The sequence below is a fragment of the Bos taurus genome, chromosome 2, assembly GCF_002263795.3.
Source record: "Bos taurus isolate L1 Dominette 01449 registration number 42190680 breed Hereford chromosome 2, ARS-UCD2.0, whole genome shotgun sequence".
Lineage (NCBI taxonomy): Eukaryota > Metazoa > Chordata > Mammalia > Artiodactyla > Bovidae > Bos > Bos taurus.
In genome coordinates, this window is record NC_037329.1 from 73,854,489 (window position 1) to 73,877,532 (window position 23,044).

At 43.9% G+C, this 23,044-nt stretch overlaps 1 long non-coding RNA gene across 1 annotated transcript; it reads left to right on the plus strand.

The window, feature by feature from the left end:
- The first annotated feature begins 5,883 nt into the window (after positions 1-5,883).
- On the plus strand, positions 5,884-9,713 carry LOC132343145 (uncharacterized). Its single transcript, XR_009491860.1, has 3 exons — positions 5,884-6,006; positions 7,775-7,824; positions 9,328-9,713. It is a non-coding gene; the product is annotated as an uncharacterized lncRNA (long non-coding RNA).
- The last annotated feature ends 13,331 nt before the right edge of the window (positions 9,714-23,044 follow it).

The window sequence follows — 23,044 nt, forward strand, 5'->3', positions numbered from 1 at the left end:
CCCTGGGTGGGCACAGGTAACCTGAACTTCAGTGTCCAGCTGGTGGTGGACAGAGACCCAAAGAGTTCTCTTGAGGTGTCTGTGGCATCATTTCCACCATGATTTATTTCCCAGATCCTTGCATTCTGCACGGCACCAGGGAATGTCATTTTGTTTTGACTGAAGGTAAGGTGTACGGCAAGCCTTGTAAAGATTCTTTTTTTAAACAATTTATTTATTTATTTTTGGCTATGCTGGATGTTTGTTGCTACGTGGGCTTTTCTCTACTTGCAGTGAGTGGAGGCTACTCTCTATTTGCGGCACGTGGGCTTCTCATTGCCGTGGCTTCTCTTGTTGTGAGCAGGGGCTCTAGGGTGTGTAAACTTCAGTGGCTGTGGTTCCTGGGCTCTAGGGCACAAGCTCAATAGTTGTAGTGCACGGGTTTAGTTGTTCCATGGCATGGACGTCTTCTTGGATCAGGGATCGAACCTGTGTCTTTTGTATTGGCAGGTAGATTCTTTACCACTGAGCCACCAAGCCCCATATGAAGATTCTTAAAGTTCCAGGAGAATAAGGTGGGATTTATTGATAGAGTGAGCTGGTCAATCTGTCTCTTACCTAGCTTCCCCACAATGATTTTTCAATGCTTTCTCCATCCAACGAATGGAGGTAGTCATCAGCGGATATTTTTCCTTGCTTTAAAGCTGCATTGTCCAACATGGTAACTACCCATTAGCCACCCACTTGAAATGTGGCTAGTCAGAAATGAGCCGTTTTGTAAGTGTAAAATGTATACCAGATTTCATATTGGTGAAAAAAGTAAAATAGCTCAGCAATAGTTTTATTTAATATTTTGATGACATATTGAAGTGATAATATTTGGAAATATTAAATAAAATAAATATTTTATTTGGAAAAATTAAAATATATTAATAACCAATCTCACCTTTTTATTGCTTTTTAAATAACATGACTACGAGAAAATTTAAAATTGCATGCATGGCTGGCATTATATTTATTATTTAGATAGTGCTGCTCTAAAGAAGAAAAATGTCATTCCCTGGGAGCCCGCAGATGACTTGACTTAGGGGATGAAGTTTCTAAGTTTCTAACTTGACTTGTTTCAGTGGTTCCCATGTTAAAACTCAGTTTCCATAGCATGACATCCAAGGCCCTCTGTGAGTTGGCATTTTCTGCCTTTTAGCTGCTGTGGAGTGAAGGCTTGTGAGCCTCCAAAATTCACAGGCTGATGCCTCAGCCCCACAGTGATGACATTTAGGGCTGGGACCTTTGGGAGGTTTAGATGATGTCATGAGAGTGGGGCCCTTATGGATGGGATTAGTGTCCTTATAAAAGAGAATTCCTAGAACTCCCTTGCCCTTTTTGCCATGTGAAGACACTGAGAAGATGATTGTCTAGGATCAGGAAGCCCTTCAGTTCTGTTCAGTCGCTCAGTCGTGTCCATTTGACTCTTTGCGACCCCATGAATCACAGCATGCCAGGCTTCCCTGTCCATCACCAACTCCCGAAGTTTACCCAAACTCACGTCCATCGAGTCGGTGATGCCATCCAGGCATCTCATCCTCTGTCGTCCCCTTCTCCTCCTGCCCCCAATCCCTCCCAGCATCAGAGTCTTTTCCAATGAGTCAACTCTTCGCATGAGGTGGCCAAAGTACTGGAGTTTCAGCTTTAGCATCATTCCTTCCAAAGAAATCCCAGGGCTGATCTCCTTCAGAATGGACTGGTTGGATCTCCTTGCAGTCCAAGGGACTCTCAAGAGTCTTCTCCAACACCACAGTTCAAAAGCATCAATTCTTCGGCGCTCAGCCTTCTTCACAGTCCAACTCTCACAGCCATACATGACCACAGGAAAAACCATAGCCTTGACTAGATGGACCTTTGTTGGCAAAGTAATGTCTCTGCTTTTGAATATGCTATCTATCTAGGTTGGACATAACTTTCCTTCCAAGAAGTAAGCGTCTTTTAATTTCATGGCTGCAGTCACCATTTGCAGTGATTTTGGAGCCCAGAAAAATAAAGTCTGACACTGTTTCCACTGTTTCCCCATCTCTTTGCCATGAAGTGATGGGACTGGATGCCATGATCTTCATTTTCTGAATGTTGAGCTTTAAGCCAACTTTTTCACTCTCCACTTTCACTTTCATCAAGAGGCTTTTTAGTTCCTCTTTATTTTCTGCCATAAGGGCCTTACCAGACATCAAATCTGCCAGTGCCTTATCTTGGATTTCCCAGTCTCCAGAAATGCAAGAAATTAATGTCTAATGTTTTAAGCCACCAGGTCTGTAATGTTTTTGTTATAGCAGACCCAATGGAGTAAGACACAAACTTCACCTCCTGCACTGCTGTGTTTTTTTTTTTTTTTTTAATTTCATTTTATTTCCATGTGGAAGCACTGACAGAATTAAAAAGAGGCAGCATGTTCCACTTACTTTTCTGAAAGATCAAGTAACTAGACGAAGTCTTTCCCACCCAAAGTTGATTTAATAAACCTCACTCCAAACTCACCCTAAGCAAAAGATAAAAAAAGGTTTGTGATGATCACTTAAAAAACAATTCCATGTGTGAGATGGTCCGTGTTTAGATTTCTGTGACTTCTGTGCTTGAGGTGCACTTCCCATCCTCTCTGCTCTCACCACTGTCTTCAGGCCTTTCTTCCTTCAAATGTGATTCAACACCAAGTGTGCAAATGGAAAAGGTAGTCAGTCTTGGTGCTGCAGGCTTAAAAGTGTTCATCGCTCAGTCATGTCTGACTCTTTGCAACTCCAGGGACTTTAGCCCACCAGGCTCCTCTGTCCATGGAATTCTCCATGCAAGAATACTGGAGTGGTAGTCATTCCCTTCTCCAGGGGATCTTCCCTACCTAGTGATTGAACCTGGGTTTCCTGCATTGCAGACAGATTCTTTACCGTCTAAACTATAAGGGAAGCCCATGCTTAGGTGGCTGCCAATTTCAGTGGATGGATGGACATCTCTCAACTTTGTGATATTCCCCCTTGCATCATGGTCAGCCCATGGAGGAACACAGACTCCTAGGTTAAAATACAGACAAAACATAGGTATGTGCACGTTTATGGGTCTAAAATATCAGAAAGTAAATCCACTGCAGAGATTCACAAAATGAGGAAGAGGGAGTTGACAGTGAGGCTGTGGCTGTTTCACTTGACAGTAACAGTGCTGAACAGATCCCCGGCTAGGAGAGGGAGGGAGGTGGGGCAGTCAGAGAGTAAGCAGACATAATGAAAGAAATGGAACTCACCTGAAGCTGTGTCATTTTTTTCTGGTGATTGTGTAAGGCATTTTGAACTGCAAAATCTTTCCTTCACATTCTTCCAAATGTATTGGAATATAACTGGTGATTCTGAATACAAATAAGACCCCTTTCATCTCCACCCCCAACCCCAAAGTCATTGTACACACCCACAGCCCACAAAGTGCAAGGTCCTGCACTGCCCACTCTAAACTCCCTCCCTGTTGAATGGGAGCTCAAACTGCCATGTACAGTAGATTCACAGGTCTGTGCCTTTGCCGCCTCCTACTGCTTCTTTCCCTGAATTTATCATCCGTTCAGTGCTCCCTCTTTTCTGCCTGAACATGCACACTCCAAACAGAGAACTGTTCATTACGTGTGTGAAGTATCTCTTCCAGAATATCAAAGCAAGAGCGATAATGACAACTATCACCACCACAACAATGGCGACAGCCTTCTATTGCTGGTTTGTTCTTGGTATCCAAGACATCTCACATTTGAGTCTCCATTCTGAAGGCCATCCTTGGTTTCTTAAAAAGTCTAAATGGCTTAACTCTTGAGTTTTCTCTCCTTAATATAAGGAAATAGGAACATTCCTCCAGGATTCTCTGGTAGAGAAGAAAGGGGTCAAATCCTTTGCTATGCAGAGGAATCAGATTAATACCCATGGGAGCAAGCAAGGGAAGCAGTGCTTTGGGTTCCTTCTCTATGCCACGTACTGCCTGGTTTTTCAGATTCATGTTTCATTAAATCCTCATAGCAGCCACCTGGGCATGTATTACTACTCACCTTTCATAGAAAAGGCAACTGCAGCCTTGTGAGGTTAAATGCCTTGATCAAGGGCTCTAAGGAAGTGGTTGAGTTGGGATTAAATGCATAGGTATCCTTAGAGTTCTTATAGAAGTCTTTTTAGGGAATTTTCTTTGCTTCTGTAATATTGCCAGCTGTCACTCCTGGCTGTTGGGGTTATGGATAGCATCGTCAGCTTCATAATTTTCATTGGCAATTTGCTGCTTTTAATTTGTTCTAAGCAGGAACCCTACCTTCTTCCACTACTTTTCAAAGTGTGAGACAGACTGCCAGGGAGGCCTGGGGCTATTGCCCTGAGTCTGCTCCATCACTGGGCCTTTAAAGAAATCCAGGCTCCTCATCCACAGACACTGCGCAGCAAATACTCTTTACTCACTTGGTTCACCTAGCACTTCGCTCCCACTTGGCACCTCCAACAATTAGTCCCTATTAGAGTCTGCCTGGTATTTTTATCCCTTGCCTTCATCTCTTAACTCTTGGAATCCATTATAGGCTGAACTATTATTATTATTATTGTTATAACTTAACATAAGATCTATGCTCTTACCAAGTTTTCAAGTTCAATACACTATTGTTAATTATAGATGCAAAGTAGTACAGCAGACTTCTAGGACTTACTCAGTCCTAGTTATTTTGCATAACTGAAACTTAATACTTGTTGAATAGCAACCCTGTTCCCCTTCCTCCTTCTGGCAATTGCCATTCTGTCTTCTGCTTCATGTGTTTCACTCTTCTGGGTAACTCTGATAAATGGAATTATGTAGCGTTTGTCCTTCTGTGAATGACTTATTTCACTTAGCATAATGTATCATGTATATCCATGTTGTCACACACAGCAGAATTTCCTTCCTTTTTAAGGTTGTATAATATTCCATTATATCTGTACACATGCATATATGCATACATATGTCATATTTTTCATCTATTCATCCATCCATGGACATAGGTTGTTTCTATAGCTTGCTTACTGTGACTAATGCTGCAATGGATACTAGAGTGCAAATATCTCTTCGAGATCCTGATTTCAGCTCTTTTGGTAAATATCCAGAAATGGGATTGGGGGATCATATGGTAATTATATTTTTACCTTTCTGAGGCACTTTCTACATTTTCCATAGTGGGTGTTCTAATTTACATTCCTACCAAGAGCACAAAAAGGTCCTGATTTCTTCTTATCTTTACCAGCACTTGTTATCTTCTGTTTTTTGGTAATAGCCATCCTAAGAGATGTGAGGTGATATGTCACTGAGGTTTTTGATTTGCATTTCCCTGATGATCAGTGATACTGAACACCTTTTCATGTACCTTTTGGCCATCTATATGTCTTCTTGGGAGAAATAAATGTTGGGTTTGGTGATGTGTGCACCCTCTTATCTGGCTTACTGTTTGCCTCTCAGCATGTAAATTCTCCAATATCACCTACCTCCAAAGCTTTGAAAAAGTAAGCGTTTTGCTCTCCTCTCGCCACTCCTCCCAAGGTGCACAGGTCTCCTACTCAGTGGCCCCGATCCTTAGATGTCCTGAGGTTCATGGGGGCAATCAGGAACCATATCTAATGTTTCTTCTCTTGGCTACTCAAGATCCAGGTGTTTTTTTGCCTCTTAACTCTATCTGAACTCTGGAGACTTAAAGTTCTGTGAAGTTTGAGGTATTACTGTGTATAATTGTGGTTAGTTTGGGGGATGTAAAATATGCGTATTTGGTTGAACAATATAAGTACATTTGAAGCCTCAAAAGTATGTGCTCATGTGTGTTTATGTGTATGAACACCTTTTTTGGTGTCCTTTTTCTTTAATAACTAATGATTCCACAAAATAAATACTCAGTTTCTTGCAGTTTCTATCTTGATCTTGCCTGTGAACTAGATGATGGGACTCAGGAGCCTTGGCTGAACTTCTGGTTTTCTGTAACACCTGTCCTTCCTGGAGAGCAAGAGAGAGCTCATGAGGGTGAGTGTAACTCGAGGTGGGGGAGGGGAGAAGAGTGTTCTGAGGGGACCAATAAAAACGGAAGCTGGAGAACTTGAACTTGTATTTAATTTACTTTATTTTGCCCAGAGTGTAGGTAAAAATTACACCCTCTAGCCTAATTCCTTCGTCAGGTGAAGCAAGCACAAATGGATTTAATTTCTGTTTTTGGATGTCGCTCTATCTTGGTAGCCCTTTTATCTGAATCCCTTGATCATCCAGAATAGTTTGGCAGTGCTGTATTTCAGGACAAAGTGAAGTGAAGAAGTGAAGTGAAAGTTGCTCAGTCATGTCTGACTCTTTGGGACCCCGTGGGCTATACAGTACACAGAATTCTCCAGGCCAGAATACTGGAGTGGGTAGCCTTTCCATTCTCCAGGGGATCTTCCCAACCCAAGGGATGGAACCCAGGTCTCCTGCATTGCAGGCAGATTCTTTACTAGCTGAGTCACAAGGGACACCCAAGAGTACTGGAGTGGGTAGCCTATCCCTTCTCCAGGGGATCTTCCTGACCCAGGAATCGAACTGGAGTTTCCTGCATTGCAGGTGGATCCTTTACCAGCTGAGCTACCAGGGAAGCTCCATGGCAATGCTTCGGAGTTGTTCCCATGGCTCCCCGGGCAGCTTCTGGGAAACCAAAGTCTTTGGGTTCCGGGGGAGTATGGTTGCAAAGCTGAAACTTAAAGGAATTGGTGGGAGGGCACCACCAGGAGTGGAGCCTGTGGCTTAATTTGACTCAACACGGGAAACCTCACCCGGGCCAGACACAGACAGGACGAAGTGAGGAACAGATAAATAATTGATAAGTAATAAGATTCTGGTCTGAAGAAATAGGTGGCTATTTTTCAGCTCTAGGAAGAGAGAAAGGCTGCAGTCAAATATTTGCATTACTTGATGCAAATAGGAGGATTTATTTTCACCATATGCTTTCTCCTTGAACCACTCCCAGTAATAGATAAAAGGAACCACAGAGCTGCCCAAGTCGAGAGTAATGAGGCTCTCTTGAGTTGGTGCAAAGCAGAAAAACCATATGCAGAACCATTTAATTTTTGCTTTCCCTTTGCCAGGGAGAAAAAAGAAAAGGGGGGTGAATCAAAATCTCCTCAAAATCTGATTTGGCCTTTTCCAGTGAGATCATTGATCTTCTCTATCTAGTTTTGCCAGTTAAACACTAATAATGCACTTTCTAAGGCATGATCTGTGAGTGCAATTTATTTCAAAATTCAAGCCTTCCTTCTTAAGATTATTTGCTATAATAGATATACTGGAATAATATTGAGGATTAAATAAAAGAGGCACTTCAGAGAAAACAAATATACCAGCAGAGACTCCTCTGGAGAAACAATTTTTACTTGTCTCCTTGCACCCAAATTCAACCAATATTTTCTAGATGATTTCAGCTTCCAGAAATGAAAAGAACTAAAGGAAAAGTAACTGACCCATCAGTCACGGCTATAGTTTATTGCATACACCAGACACTGGACTAGGCTCATTACACTCATGATTACCGTTAATGCTCATGATGACACCACTGACTGGCCATTATTATACCCATTGTAAAGACTGAGAATTTGGTTCTGAAGACTTCTGTGCTCACTTCTTCAAAGGACTTGGCTAAGCAACCTCAATTGTCAATGACTGGTTTTCTTCCTTTCTTATGATGGCTGATATCACTCCTCCTGTTCCAATGACTATCACTTTTTGTCAGTTGAACAATTGATTAATCAATAATGACTTCCTTTCTTCTCAGTCTAGGATTTCCTTGGAAAGCATCTCATAGAAGACAGCCCAGACTAGTAGGTAAGTGAGGTATCCCCTTCACAAGGGGTGTGCAGGTCAACAGAAGATGTGGACACACCTTTGCAGAGCAATGCTCAGCAATTCCTTGCAGCCTTTCCTGATACAGTCCACTCATAAGGCACTGTGGGTTCATTTGGCATTTCTGCATGATGTTTGTGCCATTCATTTAATCACCATGGAATTATTCTTCATTTGTTTGGGGGCTACATTATTCTTCTCACCTACCCTGTTGCCTTTTTAGCTTCGTATACATTTCCTGGGGTGCTTAGCTCTCAAAAAGAACACCATGGTGATTCTTTATTCAACATTAAAAAATTATTTATTCATTTGACTGCCCTGGGTCTTAGTTGTGGCACGTGGGATCTTTGAACTTTGTTGCAGCATGTGGGATCTAGTCCCCTGCTGCTGCTGCTGCTGCTAAGTCACTTCAGTCGTGTCCAACCCTGTGCGACCCCAGGGACGGCAGCCCACCAGGCTCCCCTGTCCCTGAGATTCTCCAGGCAAGAACACTGGAGTGGGTTGCCATTTCCTTCTCCAATGCATGAAAGTGAAAAGTGAAAGTGATTCGTGTCTGACTCTTAGCGACCCCATAGACTGCAGCCTGCCAGGCTCCTCTGTCCATGGGATTTTCCAGGCAAGAGTACTGGAGTGGGGTGCCATTGCTAGTCCCCTGACTAGGGATCAAATCCCAGGCCCCCTGAATTGGAAGCTAGGAGTCTTAGCCACTGAACTACCAGGGAAGTCCCTATTCAACATTATTTTTAAACTTGTTCTATGTGTGAGCCATAATAGACAACAATGAAACTAAAAAAGTAAATTAAGGTATACTCTCTGTCAATGAGGAGCTCACATTTCAATGCAGGAGATAAATGTCTAAATAGCCATTTAGATACAATATGGCAATTGTAAGGATGAGAGAGTAATTCAGATGGAGAGTTAAACCTACTTGGCAGATCAGGGAAGACTTCCTGGAGGAGTTGCTTGGGTTGAATCTCAGTTTAGGTTAGGTAGGATTAACAAGATAAAGGACTGAGAGTAGAAGGAATGACAAGCAAGAACATGGTGTATGTGGAGAACCGCAAGCTTGATGTGAATGAAAGTGGAAGTGTTAGTCGCTCAGTTGTGTCCACCTCTTTGCAACCCCATGAACTGTGTAGCCTGCCAGGCTCCTCTGTCCATGGAATTCTCCAGGCAAGAATACTGGAGTGGGTAGCTATTCCCTTCTCCAGGTGATCTTCCCAAACCAGGGATCAAACCTGAGTCTCTTGCATTGCAGGTAGATTCTTTACCATCTGAGCCACCAGAAGTACACATTGAAAAGTAGGGGGTTTCGAGAGATGAGACCAGTAAATGAACCATCATCTTAAAGGACTTGCACTGTGGTTATGGGGAAACTGAATTGTTTTAAGCTGTAGACTTCAGTGTTCATAGGTGCAGTCAGATAGAAAGCCCAGTGGGTGTGAAAACTGGTAATTTATTCCTGTTTTCTTATTTAACCTACAGACAGACTCTGCAAAAGATCAAAGAGAAGTGCAATGTTGCTGCATGATCACTTTCCCAGCCACACTTCCTCTCTAGCACTGGTCTTGTGAATTGATGGCTTCTTTACTCACAAAGGAAGAGATGGATCAGGATGTCGGAAGAAACAGAGAAAAGTAGGTGGCTTACGATCTATTAAGAGATTAAAACCAAGAGGCTTGATCATTTCTGGCTTGAGCAACAGGGTGGTTTCTGTGATGTAAGAAGAACTGACTCTCTAGAGTCATGAAGATCAAGGATCATACTCCAGCTCCAACATTTAAGTTTGGGAAAGGTACCACCACCTCTCTGAGCCTTGACTTACCCTTCTGTTAGAACAGGTAATCATGTACAACTGATGGAGCTTTGGTGAGGCTGCTTCCAAAAGAGTGACTGGTAATGGTAGGGGCTCAGTGAGTGTGAATTATTTCCCTCCATAAATATCAGATGTTTCATTGGTCTCTGAACTAAAGAAGTTTCATTTTCTCCCAATATTATGTGGGGTGGAGCAGGGAGTTAGCCCTGGCAGTGATGCAGTTCAATGACTCCTAGCTTCGAGTATGTGTGAGGCTCTGTGCTAGGAGCTTGTGCCCTCTAAACAAAGTTTGATTCTTGTATTTACTCTGAACGCAGGTGCACAGTTTTATAAATGAGGAAACTGGGCCCTCAGAGATTAGATGGCTTGCCTGTGATCCTGTGGATAGAAATGTTCAAATCCAGGATCTTGTCAAAATTATCCTTTCCACTACTCCAAGCTTCCTACTACATACCAAGAATTTTGCTGGGCACTAGGGAACTGCAGAGTTCAATAAGACATAGTGTCACTTCCTGAGAAGTTTATGGATTAATAAGATAAGGGTGACTGATATTTTTAGGGTTCTTAGAAAATAGTGTGCATATACAGAGAGAGGTGTGCTCAAAATGCTACGGGAGCCAAGGGAGGAGGGGCAGCTAAGGGATGCAGGACCCTCTGTGAGACTTTGGTTTCCTTGGAGTCCATTGTCTGCAGTTTGGAGACCAGATGCTAACCATTAGGTGAAGCCTCAGGGCCAATTCCATAGAATTGCTTCTGTGGCAGAAACATTGGCCCCATCTACAAAGATTTCCTCTCTGTGTCCTCCTGGTCTGCGGGTAAGCTTACTTGGAAGATTTGTGCCTCATTGAGAAAGGCACGGCTCTGTGTGGTTTCCATCCATCTGCTTGGTCTTCAAGATGAGTTTTCTTTTGAATGGGGAGAGAAGCCCATTTCCTTGCCACCTGTCAGTGTTTAGTGTGCCACTGTGGCTTATTACTGTCGCTGTCTGCTGCCAAAGAGAAGTGTGCACACTTTGAGTAGCAGCTCATAAAAGTTAATATTCGGGGAAAGGAGGCCAAGCTGAGAATCGAAGTGGAAACATTTACTGTCAGTGCAATTACAATCCTTGTTCTCAAGCCTCATTCTCTGATGTCCAGCAGGGCTACCACTTCCCATCCATCCGTATTCTTCATCCTCTTCTTCATGCCATATCTACTGGGCTTGAATTCTGCCTCATTGCATCACTCAAAATCATTGCTGAGCAGGGTTACCAACTACTGAGGAACCATTGACAACATGTTGTCAACTGTTATCTCACGTATTGACCAGGTTGTAAGTGGGGGCCGTCTGATGTTTAGGGAGACAACAGACAATCAATTTTCTGCTGTGAAAAAGGAATGACTTCAGTCTGGTTCGCTTTAGTTTAGTTCATTCCCATGAGTCTTTCTTGAATACCACCAAAGACTACAGAGAAGAATGACATGGTCCCTGGCTCAAGGAACTAACAAGGGGTTCCACGCGCGTGCGCGCGTGCGTGTGTGTGTGTGTGTGTGTGCACGTGTGTCTGTGATGGAATGAACAAATACATATGAGATGGGACATGTCCTATATTGGGAAGAAGTGCAGGGTGATGAGAAGCCCAGGAGAGGGATATAGATGCTTCACTATTGGCATGGGGCCAGGGGTTGGAAAGGGGTAATGGGCATGGGATTTGCATTTAGGGGGAAAAATTACCCTGATTGCAGTGTGGAGGACTAGTCAGAGCTGTTCTAAAATAGAAGGCTACTGTAGCAGTCCAAGGAAGAGATGGATCAGGATGTTGGTGCAGGCAGAGAAAAGTAGGTGGTTCAAGAACTGTTGAGAGGTTAAAACTGGTAGACTTGGTCACCCATTACTATGGTGAGTGAGGGTGAGGCAGGTGTCAGGATCACACCAACATTTCTGGTTTGAGTGACAGGGTAGTGATGCTCCTGAATTAGATCTGATTCCTGGAAGAGATCAGATTGGGGGGATTGGAGAGGAAGAGCAAAATTCTGGTCCTTTGAGTGTGAGAAGCTTTGGGATCATTCAAGGGAAGGTGCTAATTAGGAAGTTTTACACATAAATCTGGAACTGAAAAGACAGGTCTGGACTGGTTTTCTAAATGTGTGAGTCATCTTGGTTTTGGTGGTAAGTGAAGCTGTGGACATAGAAGATGGAGTTTTTTATTTTTAAAAATTGAAGTATCGTTAATTTACAATGTTTTGTTAGTTTTAGGTGTGCAGGAAAGCAAATCAGTTTTTATGTGTGTATGTATGTGTGTATATATATATATATATACACACACACAAAACTTGTTGGCTATCTATTTTATATATAGTACTGTGTATATGTTAATCCCAAGCTCCTAATTAATCTCCCACCCCCTTTCCACTTTGGTAACAGTAAGTTTATTTCCTGTCTCTGTGAATCTATTTCTGTTTTGTAATTAAGCTCACTTGTATAATTTTTTTTTAGATTTCACATATGTATGTGCTCAGTCGCTAAATCGGTCTGACTCTTTGCAACCCCATGGACCGTAGCCTGCCAGGCTCCTCTGTCCATGGGATTTTCCAGGCAAGAATACTAGAGTGGGCTGCCATTTCCTCCTCCAGGGGATCTTCCTGACCCAGGGATTGAAACCACATCACCTGCATTGGCAGGTGGGTTCGTTACCACTGAGCCACCAGGGAAGCCTGTCACATATAAGTGATATCACATAGTGTCTTTATCTGACTTAATTCACTTAGTATGATCATTTCTAGGGCCGTTCATTTTGCTGTAAATGATATTATTTCATTCTTTTTTATGGCTTAGTATTCCATTTTATATATATATATATGTTTAAAATGGCATATATGTGTATACATATATATATTATGTGGTATGTATATGTATGTACCACATGGTATTCATCCATCATCTGTCAATGGACATTTAGTGTATTTCCACATCTTATCTATGTAAATGGTGCTACCATGAACATTGTGGTATTATGTATCTTTTCAAACTATAGTTTTGTCCAAACATGGAATTGCTGGATCATATGGCAACACTGTTTTTAATTTTTTGAGGAATCTCCACTGTTTTCCATACCGATTATACCAATTTACATTCCCACCAACAGTGTAAGAAGGTTCCCTTTCACCATATCCTCTACAGCATGTTATTTGTAGATTTCAGCCTGTTCAATCATGACCCTTCTGACTGGTGTGAGGTGGTATCTCACTGCAGCTTTGGTTTCCATTTCCCTAATAATTAGAAATATTGAGAATCTTTTCATTTGCCTGTTGGCCACCTGCATGGAAGACAGTATTAATTAAGAAAAGAAGGACTGATTGGGACTAGGTTTTGAACAATTCTGCTACATACAGGCTGGAGGAAGAGGATAACCCACAAATGAGATGGAGGTGGTAGCGCTAGAGAGGAAGAAAGAGCAGCAACAGGTTGTTAGACCATAAAAACCCAAGGGAAAGTATTTTGTGAAGAAGAAGGGTTAACAGAGTCAAAGGCTATTGAAAAACCAATTGAGATGAGACCTAGAACAGATGCACTGGATGTGGCTGCATGGACTTCCCTGGAGATATCAGCCAGAGCTATTTGCGTGGAATGTCAGCCTCAGATCCAGATCAGAGGGGCTATGGAGTGTGTGGTGGGGGTGGAGAAGGGCAGTGGTGGACACTTTAGTGTTTGAGAGGAGGGGGATGAGTAGCAGCATATCTGGGCTAGTGCTGATGGCAGGCAAAGGCATCAAAGCAGGGAAGTAGAAGAGAGGGGTTTCAAAAGTTGGAAAAAAAAATATGATAGCAAAAGATCCCACAGGTGGTAGGTGGCTGTGGGATCCAAAGATCAGATGGAGGAATGATTGTGTCAGCTTCTTTCCTTTCCTAGTAAAGGATGGTGGGGTGGATGCTCTTGCAGGAAGAAGATCTGTGTGCCTGGTTGGAAGACTCTCCTGTCTGATAGCACTTATTCTCTCTGTGAAATAGGAGGTAACATCACCTGATGAGAGAAAAGAATGTGGGTATGTAACAAAGGCAGAGCTTCAGAAGAGTGGATGGATTTTATAAACAAATACTATGGAGAGTGACAAGGAATGATGTAGGGTATGTTTGACATACCCTACCTGACAAGGACGATGTAGTACATTTGCTTGGCAGGATGTGGGCTCACTTGAGGTTGGGGATCAAGACTGTGTAATGGATCTGAGATGCTCCGGTTGGCTTTTCCTGCTTAGACAGAGGCATGGAGATGGCACCCAGTTGGGTTTTTCTAGGCTTGGGTTTTGTCTGGTTGGTGAAAACAAAGGGCAGCAGATGGGCCAGGCAGCCTAGGGCATGGGCAAAAATGTCATGGAAATCATAGACCATGGGGACCAGTATATGTAGAAAAGAGAGGCCTGATGACCTGGGGAGGAGCCTGAATTCTGATTCAAGAACTGCCAGAGTGAGTGTGGTCCAGCAAGATGAAAAGTGTATCAGATGGTGGCTGAAGGGGTGAGAAGGAGGGGAAGGAAAACCATTGGAGATGAGTAGGTCAAAGGACTGATTTCTAAGAGGCCATCTGCAGGGTCATTCATGTGGATGTGGACATCAACAGATGTGGCAGAGCCTGGGTGAAGATAATAACATGCACTAACCTTCAATGGATGAAGAGAAATGACTTACAGATAAGAGCAGCTAAAAGTGGGAGGAAGACAGACCCTTTGGTAGTAATTCAGAAAAACTTTCATTAAATGGCCCTAACCTAACCCTTCCTTTGGAGGGCATCAGTACATCCTTGTAAGTATCCTGAAAGCATCTATTCACAATTCCTTCAGCATCTACGGACTGTCAATCATTTAGCATTGTTGAGCGTCCTTTCTTTGCCAGGCACATTGCTAGAAACTGGGGTGACAGGTAAATGAGACACATTTCCCAGGGATCAAACTCTTCAGTAGAAGACACAGATGCAAAGACAGGAAACTGCAATGCCATATATTGTGCTATTTCTGAAAGAGAGGAACACTTTTCATCATGGCCCAGAGGGAATGAGGAATGGATTCTTATTGGAGATGGTGAACAAGGTGTCCCAGAAGAGAGATTTGTTTAGACTGAAAACTGGAGAGTCCAGAAGTCCAATATCAAGGTACTGAGTGGGTTGGTTCCTTCTGGGGACAGTGAGAATCCATTCCATGCCTTGCTCCCAGCTTCAGCTAATTTCTGCAATTCTTGGCTTTCCTTGGTTTGCATGTAAGCCGAGTCGCTTCAGTCATGTCTGACTCTGCAAACCCATGGACTATAGCCTGCTAGCTCCTCTGTCCATGGGACTCTCCAGGCAAGAATACTGGAGTGGATTGCTGTGCCCTCATCCAGGGGATCTTCCTGACCCAGGGATTGAACCCTCATTTCTTATGTCTCTTGCATTGGCAGGCGGGTCCTTTACTGCTAGCTTCACTTGGGAAGCCCTTCCGTGGTTTATGGCTCTTATCTCTGCCTCTGTCTTCATGTTGCCTACTCTCTTCTATCACTCACCCTAAATCCAAGACTATATCATCTAGAAATCTTCAATTTTATCTGCAAAAGCTCTACTGCTAAATAAGACCAAACTCATAGGTCCGCAGGCTAGGACTTGAATGTAACTTTTTAAAGTTCACTATTCAACCTCTTATACCCTCCCTGTAATTGGCATAAGTTTATCCCCATGGTCTGATACCTGGATGTCTTTCCTTTTTTTCTCAGTACCCAAGTCCTTCCGTATAACTTGCCTGGTGTCTGGCTCAGAGGGTAAAGCATCTGCCTACAATGTGGGAGACCTGGGTTCGATCCCTATGTCAGGAAGATCCCCTGGAGAAGGAAATGACAACCCACTCCAGTACTCTTGCCATGGAAAATCCCATGGACTGAAAAGCCTGGTAGGCTACAGTCCACGGCGTCTCAAAGAGTCAGACACGACTGAGCGACTTCACTTCCTTCTTCAGCTTGTATGGTCCTGGGACCTTCCCCCCCCCGCTTTTTTATTGTAATCTCCCCCCAGAAGTTTGAAAACCTGCTCCTGAGCCATGTGTTGTCCCATGCTGATTGGCTGCTTGACACTGTTTCCTGGCTGTTGAAGATCTTCTGCCCTAAGGTGGCCACTGGCCTGTGCCTCTCTCTCTCCACATGGTCAAAGGCACTCTGTCAAATGTTCCAGCATCTTACCCTATACATCAGACCCCCTCCAGACTCCATTTTCTCCCATCACCCTCAGCCTGCTTGCTGGGGCCTGGGGCTTATATTCTTCATCCTGGGTCTAGGAACCTGGCTTCCTGCCTCTTTGACCAATTACTTCTTACTCTTCTCCCTCTTTGTGATGTCTTGATTTTTGATTCTGGCTGTGACATTTGCATCTTGCAGCAGCTCTAGCCTAACCCCATCCCAGTCCTGGATCCTAGAACCCTTCTGACCCGGCCCATTGTCTTGAGTGTATACCTGTGTACAAAAGAGATAGAACTTATCCCTGACCTGCTGTGTTTTCTTTCCCAGGTCTCAGGTCCTTCTGGTTCCCGTTGTCTGATCATGTCACCAGAAAAGGCCTCAGGAGAATGAGGACAACACAGGTCTCACTTTCTGAAGATCCAACAAGGTGATTGCCTTGTCCTTGCAGAGTTCACTAGGCCTGTGCTGTCCCATGTCAGTATGTGCAGATTTCAATTTCATTGCCCCTACTTACTAAATGGCCTTCCCAGGTGTTGCTAGTGGTAAAGAACTTGCTTGCCAATACAGGAGACATAAGAGATGCTGGTTTGATCCCTGGGCCAGGAAGATCTGCTGGAGGAGGGCATGGCAACCCAGTCCAGGATTCTTGCCTGGAGAATCCCATGGACAGAGGAGCCTGGTGGACTATAGTCCATAGGATCACAAAGAGCTGGACATGACTGAAGCGACTTACCACTCATACACTTACTAGATGTTTGACTTTAGGAGGGTGAATTGTCTCCTCTGCTTTAGCCTCATCTGTAAAATGGGGACAATAATAGAACTTTCTCTAGAGCTCTGTCTATATAGAAGTGTCTCTATAGCAGAGACATTACTTTACCAACAAAGGTCTGTCTAGTCAAGGCTATGGTTTTTCCAGTGGTCATGTATGGATGTGAGAGATGGACTATAAGGAAAGCTGAGCACTGAAGAAGTGATGCTTTTGAACTGTGGTGTTGGAGAAGACTCTTGAGAGTCCCTTGGATTGCAAGGAGATCCAACCAGTCCATCCTAAAGGAAATGAATCCTGAATATTCATTGGAAGGACGGATGCTGAAGCTGAAACTCCAATACTTTGGCCACCTCATGTGAAGAACTGACTCTTTGGAAAAGACCCTGATGCTGGGAAAGATTGAAGGTGGGAGGAGAAGGGGATGACAGAGGATGAGATGGTTGGATGGCATCACTAATGCAATGGACATGAATTTGTATAGCCTCCAGGGGTTGGTGATGGACAGCTTGGCGTGCTGAAGTCCATGGGGTCACAAAGAGTCAGACATGACTGAATGACTGAACTGAACTGATAGGTCTGTTGGTTTGAGATTTGGCCTGATGAGGGTCAGGATAAGACATGACTTCAGGGAAGATTACAATTGTATGTTTTGCAGGGATGACACCCCTGAGGACATTAACTTGAATACCATATGGGGTCTCCTAAGTGTGGACTTAGGCAAAATTACCGTCAGACCACATAATTGGATAAACCAGGACTCACTTGTGAAAGTGATTTGTTCTCTATTAGTCACATCAGAAAACTTGAGACACTTCCTGTTCTTCTTTGTACCTTGACTGCTTGGAAACTCAGAGCTAAATTTGTGCCCTCTCTCTAGCATGTGGATGGAGCCATGTGGTCTGTTTCCCTTGCACTCTTTCTTTGACTGTGTTACTTTCATTTTGGTAATAGATATGTTTGGAATTGCAGCCTAGCTCATACTAGCTTCTCCTCCTCACAGCTAGTGGTAGATTCCAGGTTGTTACAGTAGGTCCCCTATATGCAAATGAGTTCTGTTCTGAGAGTGCTTTCGTAAGTCCAATGTGTTTGTAAGTCCAACAGAGTTAGCCTAGGTACCCAACTAACACAATCGGCAATTAGTACTGTATTGTAATAGGTTTATAATACTTTCCACACAGATAATACATAAAAAACATGCACACAAAAATAAAAAAACATTTTTAATCTTATAGTACAGTACCTTGAAAATTACAGTAATACAGTACAACAGCTGGTGCTTCTTAGCAGTGCCAGCTACATCGCTGCTGCTTTTATGTTTGCTTCCAGACATCCTGAGCTTGAATAAAGATATTGTATTACTGTGCAATTGTTGGGTTTTTTTTTTTTTTGCAAAGGGGTTATATAAATTTATTTTTTATATAACAATTACTTCCATCTCTCAGTTTTTAAAAAAATCACTAAAGGGACAAAAATCCACAGAAAAATATAATCTTTATCTGTTCTAAAGTACACAAAAGCACCAATCACTTGCAGGGGATGTACGTGCATGACAATGTCAGACACGTGAACTAACTTACATGATTGGACATGCGAACGCATATTTGCATCAGAAGGTGATGGCACCCCAATCCAGTACTCTTGCCTGGAAAATTCTATGGATGGAGGAGCCTGGTGGGCTGCAGTCCATGGGGTCGAGAAGAGTCGGACACGACTGAGCGACTTCGCTTTCACTTTTCACTTTCATGCATTGGAGAAGGAAATGGCAACCCACTCCAGTGATCTTGCCTGGAGAGTCCCAGGGACGGGGGAGCCTGGTGGGCTGCCGTCTGTGGGGTCGAAAAGAGTTGGACACGACTGAAGCGACTTAGCAGCAGTAGCAGCAGCAGGGGACTTAGAGTACTCTGAATAACGTTATCCCCTGAGTTGTGTGCCCTCACGCCACCCCCACTTCATATGTTTAATCCGTAACACCAGTGGGATGGTATTTGGAGAGGGAGCCTTTGGGAGGTAATTCCATTTAGATGAGGTCATGAGATGTTCACGATGGGATTGATTCCCTACAAGAAGGGACACCAGAAAGCTTGCTTCTCTTGGTCTCCCTACTCGTAGGCAAGGAGTAAAGGCCACGCCAGACACGGTGAGAAGACACCTGTCTGAAGCCCAAGGAGAGAGAATTCGGGAGACCAGGGTTCGATCCCTGAGAGGGGAAGATCTCCTGGAGAAGGCAATGGCAACCCACTCCAGTATTCCTGCCTGGAAAATCCCATGGACAGAGGAGCCTGGTAGGTTACAGTCCATAGGGCCGCAAAGAGTTGGACACGACTGAGTGACTTCACTCACTCACTTCACTCCAAGGCCACGCCAGACACGGTGAGAAGACACCTGTCTGAAGCCCAAGGAGAGGTCTCAGAGATGCTGACTGTGCTGGCAACTTGATCTTGGACTTTTAGTCTGCAGAACCATGAGAAAACAAAAGCCTACTGTTGAAGCCCCCCACTCTGTGGCTTTTTGTCATGACAGCCCAAGTTAACACACTCTTCTGGATAAATGGCAGCCATTTCTAACACACCAGACTAAAGACAACTTCTTCCCAGGAATCTGGACTGGACCCAAAGAGAGTCAGCACCTCTCCAGGCAGCTTGAGCCTTAAGAATAGACTCAGAGGCTGCAGATAGCTATGTGAGTGGGCAACAGGAAAGACAAACTGCTGAGAAAGTGAGAGAAACAGGTGTATGAGATAAATGGAGCTGAAGGACAGGCAGCTGATACTTCCTGGGATCCAGAAAGAAGTTTTGTTACTGGTACTTTCCTTCCTGTGACCCATTTCCTTTCTTGCTCTTGGGTTTCACAGATTAAATCTTAAGCTTTTTATTTATTTATTGCAACATTCCTTTTTTTTTTCCTAACAAAGCTGTCTTGAATTCATTTCTGTTACTCTCAAACAAGCAAAAACTCTCCAGTGAGCCTTTTGCTCTGGTCCCTCACCATACACGAGTGTTTACATTTTGGTGTTGCATCATTTTTCGGAAGGTGCCTTAGCATTCCTTTGTGAATTTGAGATTGTGAATAACTGAAAAGAATTCAGATATTCTCTTCTGAAGCTGATCATGTAGTCTTCTGGATGTCACTGACAACAAGACAGGGTCTGGGGGAAGTCCAGAGCACACAGAGGTGGGTCGTTGACCTGGGGTGTCTTCAGTTATAGGATTAACTCTTCTGCCACGAAGAAAAATTATTTTGGCCTGGCCTGACTTGTTTTGAAAGCATGTTAACTTTTTCCTGGTTTGCTCTTGCTTTGTCATGAGTTGCAGATCAGTAAATTATTTGTCCTTATTTCTGGGAACTTACTCTGAATAGTCCCAAGTTATGACTCCAAACTAGGGTGATTGCTATTATTGAAGATTTACAGAGGTGCTTATGTTTCTAAATATCCTTTGATGAGTCTCCATTTCTGTGGTAACCTAGATAGGCTACTCAGTACACACAGGCACTTCTTTGGGAAAACCTGATAGAAGAAAACCTGAATTTACAGAAGAGATAAAGAAGAGGTTGGCTATTCACCCGGGTTTATAGAGGATGCACAGAGAGCAGCTCCCCTGAAGCGCCCGGTGCCTTCTCTGCTCTCCACACAGATCATGAACAATGTCTTATACAGAATAGGCTCTGAATGAGAATTTTGTTGACTGATTGATGAGCCACTTGGGAAGAAGAGAAATGTGAAGCCAGGGTGATGGTTTGCTGCTGCCAGTTGGAGATAAATCGGAAAGGAACAGAAAGCATCCTGAGCAGACAGCCAGAGTCAGTGGGGAAATGGAACCCCATTTTAAAAAATGTGATCTGCATACAGTTTGTAGGAACTTCTTGCTGTATAAACCAAAGTATACAGGAATTTTCACATCGATTTGCTTGAGGCCTGAAGGATGGCCCCTCGCCCTGGGTGCCAGTATTAATCAAAGGATGAGTGAGGCCCCCACCACACGGTAGTGCCAGGACCTGGTGTTTTTGCAGAGAAGCTACTGTTCATTTTTCAAGTTTCAAGTCACCCTGGGCAAAGAGCTGCATTTTGCAAACCTGAGACCTTGAATAGCATGGCCAGCAGGGACAGCCAGACTGGCCTTCCTCCTGGGGACCTGCATTGGTAAGGCTTCTTGGTTGCAAAGATTAGAGCAAAGAGCCCTGGCCCATTGGAGCTGGGTGAACAAGAAGAGGAGTTTAGAATGAAGAAACAGGACTGCTCCCTGGACTCCAAGGGCAGGAATATAGCTGTGCCTCAGACCCAGGAGGTGAAAAGGTGTGAGGGACGCAGACAGTTCCCTTGCTTCATCCTTATCTCTCGCAGCCTGGCTTTATCTGCCTCTGCAAGCACAACGGGGACTCTGTGGAGTAGGAGGTCGCCGACAGCCTATAGACCCTCTCTCCAAATGGGGTCAATGGAACCCTGCTGGCAAGCCTGGAAGGTGCATCTTATAGCAACTAGTTAGCTCTGAGAAGTATTATTGAGTCAAGAGCTCCTAGAAGACACGTTTTTTTTTTGTTTGTTTGTTTTTTAAGTGGGATATAGTTGCTTTACAATGTTATGTTAGTTTCTGCTATACAGTGAAGTGAATCAACCATAGGTATACATATATCCCCTCCCTCTTGAGCCCCCCTCCCACCCCACCCCCCATCTCACCCCTCTAGGTCATCATAGAGCATCGAGCTGAGCTTCCTGTGCTATATGGCAGGTTCCCACTGCTATCTATTTTACACATGGTAGTGTATATATCAGAGAAGGCAATGGCACCCCACTCCAGTACTCTTGCCTGGAACATCCCATGGACGGAGGAGCCTGGTGGGCTGCAGTCCATGGGGTCGCTAAGAGGCAGACACAACTGAGTGACTTCACTTTCACTTTTCACTTTCATGCATTGGAGAAGGAAATGGCAACCCACTCCAGTGTTCTTGCCTGGAGAATCCCAGGGACAGGGAAGCCTGATGGGCTGCCGTCTATGGGGTCGCACAGAGTCGGACACACTGAAGCGACTTAGCAGCAGCAGCAGTGTATATGTGTTAATCCTAATCTCCTAGTTCATCTTACCCCCTCCCTGTGCCCACTTGTCTGTTCTCCTCATCTGTGTCTTTATTCCTGCCCTGCAAATAGGCAGGAATTTGTACATTGTACATTGTACAATTTGTACATTGAACAATTTGTACCATTGTTCTAGATTCCACATATGATATTTTTTTCTTACTTCACTCTAATGACAGACTCTAGGTCCATCCACATATCTATAAATGATCCAGTTTTGTTCCTTTTTAAGACTGAGTAATATTCCACTGTATATATGTAACATATTTTCCTTATGCATTTATCTTTCAGTTGACATTTAGGTTGCTTCCATGTCTTGGCTATTGTAAATAGTGCTTCAGTGAACACTGGGGTGCGTGTGTCTTTTTGAATTATGTTTTTTTCAGGGTATATGCCCAGTAGTGAGATTGCTGGGTCATACGGTAATTCTGTTTTAAGTTTTTTAAGAAGCTTCTATACTGGTCTCCATAGTGGCTGAATCAATCTACATTGTCACCAAAAGTGTAGCAGGGCTCCCTTTTCTCCACACTGTCTCCAGAATTTGTTTGTAGATTTTTTTCAATGATGACTTTGATTCAATATGAATTCACCAAATATCCCTTGTGGGCTGTCTCTGCAGGTGCTAGGCAGTAAATTATGCAAGAACTGGCCTTAGCCTCATTAGTTCATTGTCTGGCTTGGGAGATAGATGGGGAAAGAGGTATAGAATGGAAATTGCCAGGATGGGGACCATCACAGATTCTCAGTGGGAGTTCAAAGGAGGGATGTATGCATTTATTCATTCAACATTCATGAGTGCTTCCCATGGTGAGGAACTGCTCTGAGGGTCTGGGAGTGCGGTGGTGTTTATGGCAGACCTCTGCCCTCAGGGGAGGAAACTGGCAAGACATGAACATAACCAAGGTAACTTCAACGTATAGAGGAAGGAAAGAAAGAGCCCTCAAAATAAATAGGTCAGGAGATTGAGTAAAAGGCCGTCATGGGGTCATCCATGTGAGTACCCATGTCAACCAGGATGATGATAAAGCCTGGGGTAGAACAAATAACACGTGCCAGCCTCCAATGAATGATCAAGAGTCAAAGGGGGAGTGGGACACAAAGGCCAAAGAGGGGGGCAGGGGCCAGATTGAAGGCTCTTGGAGGGCCTTGTGGGTGGTGATGAGGACTGGGATTTTAAGCACAACTGGAGGATGCTGAGTCAGGCTGGATATCCAGGGGTGAGGACGGAAGTGGGGAGGGTAGAGGGGGCATGGTGGCTGGGTTGGTTGGAGCTGGGGGAGAAGGACACAGATGTGCAGAGAGAATCAGTGGGTCTTGAGAATGGGTTGGGTGTAAGGAATGAAGAAAAGAGATAACCCAGGATGAATTCTTAA